The sequence below is a fragment of the Bufo gargarizans genome, chromosome 1 (assembly GCF_014858855.1).
Source record: "Bufo gargarizans isolate SCDJY-AF-19 chromosome 1, ASM1485885v1, whole genome shotgun sequence".
In the NCBI taxonomy this organism is placed as follows: Eukaryota; Metazoa; Chordata; class Amphibia; order Anura; family Bufonidae; genus Bufo; species Bufo gargarizans.
Genome location: NC_058080.1, coordinates 691,294,077 through 691,307,656, shown reverse-complemented (window position 1 = coordinate 691,307,656; position 13,580 = coordinate 691,294,077).

Sequence of the window (13,580 nt, the reverse complement as noted above, 5' to 3'; positions counted from 1 at the left end):
TTGACTAGCCAGTCAATCAGCTGGTGGTTAAATTTTGTTCATTTATGCCAGTGGTTCTCTTATTATCAAAAAAGAGAGAAAAATAGAAAAATAAAAAATAAATGAATTTAATTGTATATAATATTATTTGAAGTGCTCAGGTGACTACTTATAGTGATGGGTTTTCCATGGTCAATTATGTCCCCTGATGAACCTGACACCAACCAGGTGAAACGCGTAGGGACGATATTGAACATCTTTATTAACTTATTTTTCTACTAACCTGATACAACTTTTTCATAAATTGGGATATTCGCTGTCACTACTTCTGGGTACCTATATTTATTTGTTTATTATTTTTTGTACTTTAAATAGCCTAGGTCTCCTATCAGGGCAACCTATTGTACAGGTTATCCTTCCCTTGCTAGGGTCCATCTAGGGATATCAGGAGGTACGAGAAACGGGATCGCCCCTATCGGGGCGGCTATTCTGTATCTAGGCAGGGTCATTATATCAGGGCCAGAAATAGGGACCCCCAATAGGCCCCACCAACACATCTTAACCCTCATACAACAACCTCAGAAGGGTATAACAATCTGACCTAGATTTTGATTTTCTTTTCTTATTTACCAATTATTTATATTTATAAGGGTGTATTGACTTTTAATATAATAGCATTAAAGGTTATGTTTTAGAATGGTGGTATCTCTGTGAATTTAGTCTGTTTTTACTCTCAGGCAATTCATGTACTTTATTTATTTTTCTTCATTGCACTTTTTGGGGTTATTACAGTGGTTATACACATTGTTACTATTGTACAGAGGACTATAACTTCAGAAATATATAGATTTTTATTTCTTTATGTCTGAGCGCTTCCTGATCTTAAATTACTAACATTAAATCTTTTTTTCCCCTTATTCAGACCAGTACTGCAATGAAGTCTCAACATCTCTGTGATCAGCCTTTCTCTTTAAATGATTTTATTGTACATTCTGTCTATTTGATGAGTTACTTGTTCAGTGTCAATAAAGGATTTCATATTTTGCGGCAATCACTCTGCGTATGTGCATTTGCTTTTATGTCTCACTTACCTTCCTTTTAGTCTGGTACGTGAAACCATGTGGAAATATTTGGTATTATTATGGACAGCAGAATTAGGGTAAGGTCAGACGGCGTGTCTGGATACATGAAACTTTGTGTTGTTCATTAAGACCAAAACACCTCTGGTCATGAAAAGTTTAAAGGACATCTGTCAGCAGATTTGTACCTATGAAACTGGCTGACCAGAAACTGTGTACTTGGGAGCTGAAGGCCAGAATACCAAAGTTTACATCGATATTTTCCATCTGGGAAACCATGATGTTCCTTGAATCCTGTTCAGAGCCTCACCAGAGGCATCTAGAGGCCCATCACTTTTGTAGCCAGAACGACAATGATTTCCACCTGCTAGAATGCTAAAAATGGTGAGATTTGTAGTGCTGAGCATGCAAAGTTTAATGTCAGTCCATCTTTATTTAAAACTTCATTGAAAGCTGAAAGGTGCGTATTCTGGAGGCTATATTATGCTTGCTAGCTGGTTTGGCAGCTGAAGTCATCTGTGTTGGTCCAATGGTCATATGAAGTTTTAATATATGCAAATTATCCTCTAAAAGCAACGGTGGCATTACCCTTATACTTAGACACTCCGCTTTCTCTGCAACTGATGCTCCCTCTGCACTTTGATGGACAGGGCTCAGCAGTGTAAATGTGATCATGCCTGGCCCGGACTCCTCCTAAACTCAATCAAAGTGCGGAGGGTGCCGCAGTTGCAGAGAAAGCTGAGCTTTTAGATGTAACGGTAACGCCCATGTTGCACTTATAGGCTCATTTGCATATATTAAAACTTAATTTATCTCAACATAAACATAGGACCAACAATGATGACTTTAGCTGCCAAGCCAGCTAGCAAGCATAATCTAGCCTCCGGGATGTGCACCTTCCTGTTTTCAATGAAGTTTTAAATAAAGATGGACTGACATTAAACTTTAGATGCTCAGCACTACAAATCTCACTGTTTTTAGCATTCCAGCAGGTGGAAATCATTGTCGTTCTGGCTGCAAAAGTAATGGGCCTCTAGATGCCTCTGGTGAACCTTCAAACAGGATTCAAGGAACATCATGGTTTCCCAAATGGAAAATTTCGATGTAAACTTTGGTATTCTAGTCTAGCATTCAAAATGCTTCTTTTTAAATTAACCTAAATAAGGTATACCTGGTTTAAAATGGTTAAACAGTATTATTTGTTCCCATACTTCCAAACCTCCTTCCATTAAATGATCTTTAATCAAGGTTGTCATTTATTATAATTAAGTATAAGAAACTTGACAAACTGATGATGAATCAAGTTGGAGTTAATGGTTTTGGAACAAATCACCAAGTAAACAAAAAAAATGATATTTGCTTTCAGTAGAAAGACTCAAATCTGTTGTTATGAAAGTTTAGCCATGGGCTAATTCCTCAAGAGTAGGTTAAAGGGAAAGTCTTTTGCATGGAAATGGAATTTGTCAACAATTTAAACCATGCTAAGCTGCTGACAACACTAGGTAAGGGCTGGCGAGGGCAGTTTTTTCATCAGAAGTGTAAATATGAGGTTATTCTGCCAGATTCTCCTCTTCCAAGTGTCCAGGAGGTGGAGCTTCACTGTGAAGCCATCTCTGTATTGAGCTTCTTCCAGGGGCGTAGCTTATGTCTCATGGGCCCTGGTACAAGAGTTAGACTTGGGCCCCCCTTCCCTCAGTGCTTTGTGTGTCTTCTTATGCAGCACAAGAGTATTTGGGCCCCCTCAGGCTCCTGGACCCAGCCACAAAGACTGGGAATGGCAACTGTGCTGAACCCCATCATTTAACCCCTCAGGTGCCGCGATCACCTGTGAAGTAAGGCAGAGGAATGCAGCTCCCTCTGCATTCCAATCAGAGCCCTGCAGTGAAATCACGAGGCACCAATTGGTTACTATGGAAGCCTGGATGCATCCGAAGCCTTCCAGGCTTGCCATGGTAAGCTACCTGCTGTGCTGAGAACAAAACCCACAGATCAGCAAGGACAGTGTCAGTATCCTATTCACCCTAATAGATCTCTGAATAGGACAAGGACAGAAGATCCCATGTTCTAGCCCCTAAGGGAGCTAATAGTTATTGTAAAAAAATAAAAAGTAAAAATATCAAAAGTTTAAATCTCCCCCTTTCCCAATTTTACATATAAAAATATATTAACAATAAAAAAATTAACATATTAGGTATCAGCGTGTCCAAAAATGTCTGAACTATTAAAATATATATTTTTGTGAAGTGAACGCATAATAGATTTTTTTTTTTAAACACACAGTTCCAATTTTTTTTGCCACCTTTCCCCCCAAAAGTAGTTATCAAGAAGTCATACGTACCACAAAAATGGTACCATTAAAAACTAAAGTTGGTCCCTGAAAAAACAAGCCCTCATACAGCTCTGTGGATGGAAATATTAAAAAGTTATGGCTTTAAGAAAATGCAGAACAATTTTTCATTTTTTTCCAAAGCTTTTTAGTTTTTTTTTTTAAGTAAAAAAAAAAAAAGTTTGGTATCACTGTATTCATACTGAGCTGCAGAATAAGGATGTCAAGTCGGGGGGCGGAGCTTGCCAATGGCGGAGTAAGACGTGCTTCACCTCGGCTCCTGAAAGACTCCAGCTCTCACAGCCCTTACAGGACAACCCGGACCCCGCCAGCTACATGAAAGGTCGCAGGAGGAGACCCTCATCTACCCCTGCTCCTATCCAACGCAAATTGGGAGCCATATCCCGCTTCTTCGCCTCGTCAAGCCAGGCAGACGCTTACCAGGAGAGGGACGATTCTCCCAAGATGGTGTCGAGGCAGCGCAGAGCGGCATCTCCTTCGCGCCATAGGGGACCGGACTCACAGGCCCCGGCCTCACTACAGCCAGCAAGAGGTACCCTTACCAGCTCTCCGGCCTCATATGCCACAGCAGCTAGCTCCGGCTCGTCGGTCACTTTATCACCCTCGTGTATGGGGTCAAACCCTGCAGCAACGCAGAGCCACTCTCCCAGAAACCGCCGCTCTCAGGTCACGATGTCAGAGTCGGGAGGCTCCCCAGCCCCGCCGGGTGACGATGAAGACTGGGACTGGAAAATTCACCTCAAATCCCTCCCCACCAGACATGAAATAGATGCCTTATTCACAAGGTTTGAAACTTCCCATAAAAGGGACATTGAGGCCTTGCAGCATGATCTTAAACAGGACCAAGTGTTACTGGTCCTAGACTCCCACCATCAAGCTATTCAGTCACACTCGGTCCAGATACAGGATATCCTCACTCATTTGGACGATATTGAAATTAGGGGACTCTCTGAAGATATTCTGCCGCAAGACCTGGAAAAATTGGCTATCTCCTTCTTCAATTATATTACACTTATTTGTACCCTGCACGTGTAGAGGCACTTATGAAATATTTACATTTAGGCCTCATGCACACGACCGTTTTTTTTTTAAGGTCCGCAAAAACGGGGTCCGTAGGTTTTTTTGTCCGTGGGTCTTCCTTGTTTTTTGGAGGATCCACGAACATGAAAAATGAAAAAAAAATCTAAGTCAAGTTTGCCATTGAAATTATAGGAAAAAACGGACACGGATCACGGACGCGGATCACGGACACGGATGACAATCTTGTGTGCATCCGTGATTTTTCACTGACCCATTGACTTGAATGGGTCCGTGAACCATTGGCCGTGAAAAAAATAGGACAGGTCATATTTTTTTCACGGCCAGGAAACACGGATCACGGATGCGGCTGCCAAACGGTGCATTTTCAGATTTTTCCACGGACCCATTGAAAGTCAATGGGTCCGTGAAAAAAAACGGAAAACGGCACAACGGCCACGGATGCACACAACGGTCGTGTGCATGAGGCCTTAGTCTGAGACTACTAGTTGCCTGCTCTTGACTCGTGCACTTTTTTATTTTAATGTAGTGTTTATATGAGTTAAAATTTAACTTTTATTGTTTATTTTCACTAAATAGTCTGTGAGCACATTTATCTAACTTCCTAATATTCTAATATTAAAACTTTCTACAGTGGATCCTTGTGTGCTTTGGTTTGTGTAGTTTTTGCTTCTTGTAGAAATCAGTATTGCTCTGGCGCTATATTGTTAGACTATCTGTCTTTTAGCTCAATGCCTCTGTATACACCTGCTGTATGAATGCGGTGATCTATCTGCTTACTAGCTGGTGCATACTTTGTGACTCAGAATCACTGAGACGGTGTGGCAATATTACAGAGGCAGTGTGCTATTGGACTGTCAGTATTTTGCTAGGTGTTTCTATATACACTTGCTATGTATCAGTGATAACACTGTTTTCTTTGCTGCCTGCTAGCTTTTCATTTCCAGTGCTTACTGATATATCTATGTTGCACTGATTGTTTCTTTTTTAGGTAGCGATCCGATTGCTACACTTGATGCCTTGTGAATATCTGCTTTCTCTGGTTCAGGTTCTATACTAGTTCCTGATGGCGGCGCAATCACTCATAGAGCTACCTAACAGCTACTCAGTGGCTAGCACATTGATACAGGGTCTGCTGAGATCAAAAATCCTAATTACTGCCCCCCGACATGTTTCGCCATATACATGGCGTCTTCAGGGGATCGGGCAGTCTCACCCCGCCGGGTGACGATGAAGACTGGGCCTGGAAAATTCACCTCAAATCCCTCCCTACCAGACATGAAATAGATGCCTTATTCACAAGGTTTGAAACTTCCCATAAAAGGGACATTGAGGCCTTGCAGCATGATCTTAAACAGGACCAAGTGTTACTGGTCCTAGACTCCCACCAACAAGCTATTCAGTCACACTCGGTCCAGATACAGGATATCCTCACTCATTTGGACGATATTGAAAATAGAAACAGGAGGAATAACTTGCACATTAGGGCACTCTCTGAAGATATTCTGCCGCAAGACCTGGAAAAATGGGCCATCTCCTTCTTCAATACACTATTGACCAGGGACCCGGGACAATCCCTTGAAATTGATCGCATACATAGAGCCCTAGGTCCTAAACTGAGTGATCCTAATCGAGTAGAGGGATGACTCAGTCCTTGTCTTCTCCCTACCCCACTTAGGGCGTGCGGCACACACCGCCGTGAGTGACCATGGTCGTTACTTAGTACCTTTCGAACTGACGTTGTTGGTTCTCCCTATAGGGTTTTATTTGTTCTGTGTGCACTAATATGTGTTTGGGTGTTTGTCTCTTCGTCTCCCCTGCCTTATGTGTCTCTTGCTCTACCTTTATTACAATCCTATCGTCATTGAATGGATTTCAGGGTTTATGCCTTATCCCCACTACCATTGCACAAAATGGCGCGTATATCGTTTTGTACTTTTAATGTTTGGGGTTTCAATAAACCTGAGAAACGCAGCCAGATATTATATAGTCTCCACAAGAAGAGAGTTATGATTGCTATGATCCAGGAAACCCACTTTAAGATGGGTGCCGTGCCCAAATACACTAATAGATATTATCAGACATGTTTCCATGGTCCTAATCCTGCCGGAAGGTCTGGAGGTGTCTCCATAGGGTTACACAAGTCATCCCGTCATACGGTTTTATCCTCTGAGGTAGACTCGAAAGGCAGGTTTCTATTTGTTAAGCTCTCGGTGGATCGTTCTGTCATTACTATCGCTAATGTTTATTTCCCTAACCAGGGGCAGACTACTTTTGGATCCCAGATCTTGAAAAAATTGTCCAAATTTGCTGATGGCTTCCCGATCATCCTCGGAGGCGACTTCAACCTGGTGATGGACCCGATGATGGATTCATCCTCTGGTAAGTCCTCAATCTCCTCGAGTTCTCTTCGCAGATTCAAACTGACCTCATGGCACTTTATCTGGTGGATTTGTGACATATTCTGCATCCTGGTGTCAGGGATTATGGCTTCCATTCTCCAATCCACAATAGTTATGGTAGACTTGACCACATATTTATTTTTCAGCAGCTGTTAGACTCTGGCCCTAAATGCTCCATTGACACTCGTTTATGGTCTGACCATGCTCCTGTATTTGGCCTTATTTCTTCCCAGTCCTCTTGCCTCCGTCCTTTCTCATGGAGATTAAACGATAATCTGCTCTCAGATTTAGCTTGCCTGACAGACATTAGGAAAGCTATTTTGGATTTTGGTAGTGACCATCGAGCGGATTTGACGGCCCCTCCTATAAAATGGGAGGCTCTCAAATGCGTGCTGCGGGGCATATTTATTTCCCATGGTACTAGGTTGAAAAAAGAACGCTCTTATAAATTGAGATCTCTCTTATCTGATCTCGCCCTGAAGGGAAATCAGAACAAGAACTCCCCATCAGATGTCCTAAAATCAGACATTTCCCTAGCGCGACAACAAATACTCCAAATCCTAAACCAGAAGTCATTGTGTATTAGGGACAAAATTAGGCATGGGTTTTTTGAATACAGAGATAAGTGCGGTAGCTGGTTGGCCCGAGCATTGCATCCCCAAACATCGCTAACTCATGTACCTTCAATCAACACACGAACGGGGGGCTCCGTACATAGCCCTATAGACATCGCATCAGAATTCAGGTCCTATTATGCTTCTCTATATAACCTTCAAACAGTGGATTCATCACGAGAACCATCACACAGAGACGATACTCGTAATTATCTGTCCCTATTCGGCCCACTCCTATACCCGACACAGATACGGTCACATTAGAAGATGATTTTACCCCCTCTGAGTTGGGAGCAGTAATAAAGGATCTGAAGAATGGGAAATGCCCAGGTCCAGATGGGATGACCTCGCGATTTTATAAAATCCTTCGGGAATAGCTAATCCCTATACTCGTTGAGACCTTTAACTCCATCTCACAGGACTGCCCCATCACGCGTCAAGCTCTCCAGGCACACATCACGGTCATTTCCAAGCCAGGTAGAGACCCTGTGACATGTTCTAATTATAGGCCCATTTCCTTGCTTAATGTGGACCTCAAGATGTATGCCAAGCTCTTGGCCTTGAGACTCCACCCCCACATCCCAAGTTGTATCCATAGGGAACAAGTTGGATTTGTTCCGAAACGTGAAGCCCGCGACAATACACTTAAAACATTAGGACTGATAGCGAGATCGCAACAACTTAAAATACCGTTGTGCCTCCTCGCTGTAGACGCGGAAATGGCATTCGACAGGGTAAACTGGCGGTTCCTGGAAGAGACTCTGCGACATTTAGGTCTAGGGGACAGAAAGATTTATAGGATATTAGCTCTATACACCTCACCATCGGCTTGTGTTCGTGTTAACGGTCTTTTGTTGGCCCCTTTCGATATACAAAACGGTACCCGTCAGGGGTGTCCCCTGTCGCCGTTTTTATACACATTAGTGATGGAATCCCTAGCGAATGCCCTCCGTGCGAACCCCTCTATTTTGGGTATTAGACTTGGTAATACGGAACATAAATTATCCTTGTTTGCAGATGACCTGCTTATATACTTAACCTCTCCCAGAATAGGACTCCCCTCAATTCTCCGAGAATTTGACCTTTTTGGTCGCCTTTCGGTTTTTGTTTGGAGGGCGCCCAGGGCTAGACTCAGTTACAATTTGATGTCCCGTTCTAAATCTTCAGGAGGTACAGGTTTGCCAAATTTCCTCTTATATTATAGCGCGACAGTTATGAACTGTGTTCTAGACATCCTACACAACCGCTCCTCTAAGTTATGGGTCGAAATTGATCATGAAATGGCTCCCCACCTAGCTACTGGAATTTTCTGGCTCCCCTCTACCGCCTTGAATTCACTACCTGACTCGCATTCTCCGATGCTTCTTTACTCTTTAGCTGGACTTTGGAGTAAATTTGACATTAAACTCAATCTAATACGCGCCCCTGGTCCTCTCACTGTACTTACGGACCATCCGGGTCTACCCGTCGGTCTGAACCAACTCCCGGCCCACGGGTCCCGAGGTAGCCACACAATTAAATTGATGGACATATACACGCAGTCCGGCCTACTCCCCCTAGAAGACATCTCTCATATCATACCTTCGGTTCCTGGGTGTTGGCTCCTTTATTTTCAGTTACAAAGTTATATTAACTCCCTGATGCCTGGAATGCAGTCCTGTCCACCCTTAACTGAGTTTGAAAAGCTGTGTACAGCTAGCTCGGCTCCCGGACATGCTATTTCTCTGCTATATGCCATGTTAAACTCTGGGGAGAGTGAGTGCTCTTCCACGGGCTCCCACAGAGCTAAACCTAAATTTATGTCTGACTGGGAATCAGAACTGGGAACCACCATCTCGGCAGACCAATGGTCTCGATCTCTTCTCTTTACACATAAATTAACTGTGTCCTGTAATTTACAGGAGCTCAACTATAAAATTCTTACCAGATGGTATAGGACCCCAGTTCGGTTGCACCAGTTTTACCCCTCGGTAACAGATGTCTGCTGGAGGTGTCTCGCAGCAACGGGCACAATGACCCATATCTGGTGGGATTGCCCAGGAGTGACTCCCCTATATCGAGATATTTTTGATCTATACAATCACCTGTACAAAACTATTATTATTCCTACTCATTCGCTAGCTCTTCTATCCATATTCCCAGGGCGAATCTCTCAGATTAAGAAAGGGGCTCTACGTCTATTCATTTTAGCAATGAGACAGATAATTCCCCGCCAATGGCGGTCGACCGAGAGCCTTTAGAGTAACCTGGTCTAATGCTATGGATGCTTTAGTTCATTTGGAAGAGTTAAGTGCATCTGAAGCAGACTCTTCCTCGGCATTCTGGAAGACCTGGGATCCATGGAACCAATTTCGCACCTCCACTTCTTTCTCAGGGTGGGTGACAACTGGTACCATACCTGTTAGCAGTTCTTAAAATGATGACTACGATATATTAAGTCCATTCCTCCTCCCTCCCCCCCCCACCTCTTGTTCAGGTTTTGTCCTTGTCTGTCTTGTCTCGTCTTGTCCTTTCCCCCTGTTAATGTGAATATTTGACCAATTATTTGGAAATGTTTGCCCTAATTATGCAAAACTGATGGGCTCTATTAGCTTACTTTATGTGGTGTCATACCTGATTTGGCTTTCTATATCTTGTACTACCTCTGAGGCATTTATGTAGCCAATAATTGGTCATTACCATTACTTATACACTTGATATGTTTGTTATACCATATACTTTTGTGCCTCAATAAAATAAAGATTGAACCATAAGGATGTCAAGTCATTTTTAGTGCACAGTGAATGCCATGATGTCAAAACTTGGTTTTGTTTTTTCAATTTAACCCCACAAATAATTTTTTTCCAGTTTTCCAATAACAGACATAGTAAATGAAATGTTTCCCTTAAAACATACAACTTATCCCAGAAAAAATAAGCCCTCATATGGCTATATGAATGGGAAAATAAAAAGAAATTATGATTATTGGAAGGTGAAGAGTTAAAAATGAAAATTCTAAACCAAAAATGGACCCGGTACTTAAGGGGTTAAATAGAGTCAAGGTAGCTTTGACACGGTCTGTGATTTCCATCAGTGATTGTAAGCCAAAAACAGGTGCGGGTCAAAAACATAGAACAGGAGCAAATCCTTTTAACTATACTTCATCTCTGTGTAGCCTACACTTTTTAGTTCACAATCACTGATGGAAATCATTGATCAAACACTGAATATACGGCCAAAGTCTGTAGAAGAGATATAATGTGCTTATTGTCTATTTTTTTTTTACTTTTTTAGTTCGAAAAAGCAATCTTGGAGGCACACACTGACTTTCCTTTATTACCTGTACAGTTCAGCTGAGTATGTATAATTTTTGACAGATAATGGAGAGCAGCACAGGAGAAGTATACAGAACCTTATCTATGTGCATGGTGCAAAAAAACTGTTACATTGTAACATGCTGTCATTTTTGAGGCTGAAAAAAAGACATCCGTCCATCCAGTTCAGCCTTCCAGAGGAAGGTAAAAAAAACCTTGTGAGACAATTTTCTCCAGAAATCCAGTAATTATAACCTGTATTTTTATTACACTCTAGAAATACATCCAATAGTAATAAAGCTGACTCTGCTGACTCTGTCCTAAACTACACAGCAAAGCTGAAGTTGAGCCAATAAAAGCAGGAGGTGCAGCCTGTTGTATCTGCTCTAATATTCAGTGTGAGAACAAATAATTCAAGAAATCTTTCATTTATGATCACATAAATATAAAAAAAAGATATTTATAAAAAATGTTTCTTAATAATAAATTTCCTTTAAGCTGCTTACAAAATAATTATGTACAAGACAAAAAAACACATTCAAAATTTTATTTTAAAGACAAAAGACAAAAAAGTTGTTTCATTTTCCTCTTATTACACATACATAGAATCTTTTTTTTTATTATTTACCTTTTAACTAATGAATTTTCTCTTTGATCAAACGTACCATATTCCAAGTGGGTAAAGGAAAAAAAATTACACCTAGTCAGCATATGTACATAAAAATCCTACCATTAATATGGCATAGCTATATGTGGTGCAAATGCATGAATAGCCCCTCAGCTGTGTAAAAAGACACCAATAGCTGAGGGGTCCTGCTACAGATTTTGTATTGGGGCCTTTGCCTCTAAGTGCTGGTTAATAAACGTGGAATTTTGGATCTTGTGGTGGTGGGCCCCCTCGCCAACCGGGCCTTTGTCTAGTTGTACGGGCTACATTTATGGTATGTCTGCTCCAGCTTTACACTTGTTCTAAAATATGTCAAAAAATATTTTTTAAAGTACTCAGCTGTACAGTGTGACATAATATAATATATATGATATATATATGTATATATATATATATATATATATATATATATATTTAAAGTGCTGCCCATAATTATTCATACCCCTGGCAAATTTTTACTTAAAGTTACTTTTATTCAACCAGCAAGTAATGTTTTGACGGGAAATGACATAGGTGTCCCCCAAGAGATAATAAGACGATGTACAAGATGCGTTATTCTGTAAAAAGAAAAACATTTCTCAGCTTTTATTTACATTTAAGCAAAGAAATACAGGATGTTCCGTGCTGTGTAAAATCTCAGAGGACGTGGTCGGAAGTCAAAAGTGCTGGCAAGGAGGATAGTTAGAGAGGTGAAAAATATTCCAAGGATCACCACCAAGGCCATCCTGGTGAATCTGGGCTCTGCTGGTGGCAATGTCTCAAGGCAGACAATCCAATGGACACTGCACAATGCAGACCAAGGAGGACCCCACTTCTCCAGATAAGGCACACAAAAGCTTGCTTGGCCTTTGCAAAAGCTCACCTGGACAAAGAAGAAGACTTCTGGTCGTCTGTGTTATGGTCAGATGAAACAAAAATTTAATTGTTTGGTCACAATGATGTTTCCTTCATTTGGCTTTTTTTTTTTTTTTTTTTTTTTAAATTTGATTGTCTTTATTGATTAATATATCAAAACATTACAAAATAAAGAGAGAAAAAAATACAGTTCCCCCCTCCCCCCCCTCCCCCCCCTGCCTGTGGTGCGTCAAAATAGAACCCTTATAAATAAAACGGTTTGACCTCAGCTAATAAATCCTCCAACCACCCCATATCTTAATCCACTGGTCCTCAACTTCCCTCCATTTCTACATAATTTTCTCATAATTTTTTACCTTATCAATTAAATTTAACCATGTATTTATATCTGGAGTGGATCGGGCAAACCAAGTCCGACTGATCAAAACTCTAGCCAACATCAATATTCTGCTCAGGAAGATCTTTTGATACTTGTGATTATTTAATTTGGAAAGATCATTAAGCACAAATACTTGTAGTTCAAAAGGGATTTGAATTTTTAGTTTATACATAATACAATTATTAATACTATTCCAGTAGTTTATAAGTTCTGGACAAGTCCATATCATATGGAGAAAGTCCGCTCCTACAGTATCGCATTTGGGGCAGTTTGACGTATCTCTTAACCCACATTTATTCATCCATAAGGGAGTAATGTATAATCTATGGCAAATATAAAATTGTATTAGAACATGGTTGAAGTTCTGGGATAGTGAGACTAAGTTCCCAAAAATATTCTCCCACCCTTCTATTTGTAAATTCGGACAATCCACCTCCCACGCTTTTTGTCCTGGTGACTGTGTATCACTAAACCGTGCCTTAAGTAATAACTTATATATATTTGAAATTTTTATTCTAGAAGGTGTACCCCCTACCCAATCATTCAAAAAAGATGAGTTATCTATATCCAACACCCGTTTATCATCCAAACTGGATAGTACTGAACGCAATTGAAAATACCTAAACCATGAAAGGTTTGTTATACTGTGTGTCATTTCTATAAATGGTTTAATTTCTCTATCTTTAACTACCTGTGAGATATATAGAATTTTATTCTTCTGCCAAAATGTGTCAGCTGCAATCTCATCTAACCTTTGTAAATACAAATTATGCCAGAGGGGCGTAAATGTGAGTGAACCCTTAACCTTCAACCATGTCCTAATTGTAGCCCACACTTTCAGGAGTAATTTTATAGTCTCTCTGTAGCCTCGCTCATAACTCTTCAATAAACCAGATTCCAACAAGGTAAAAATATTATTGTGGGCAT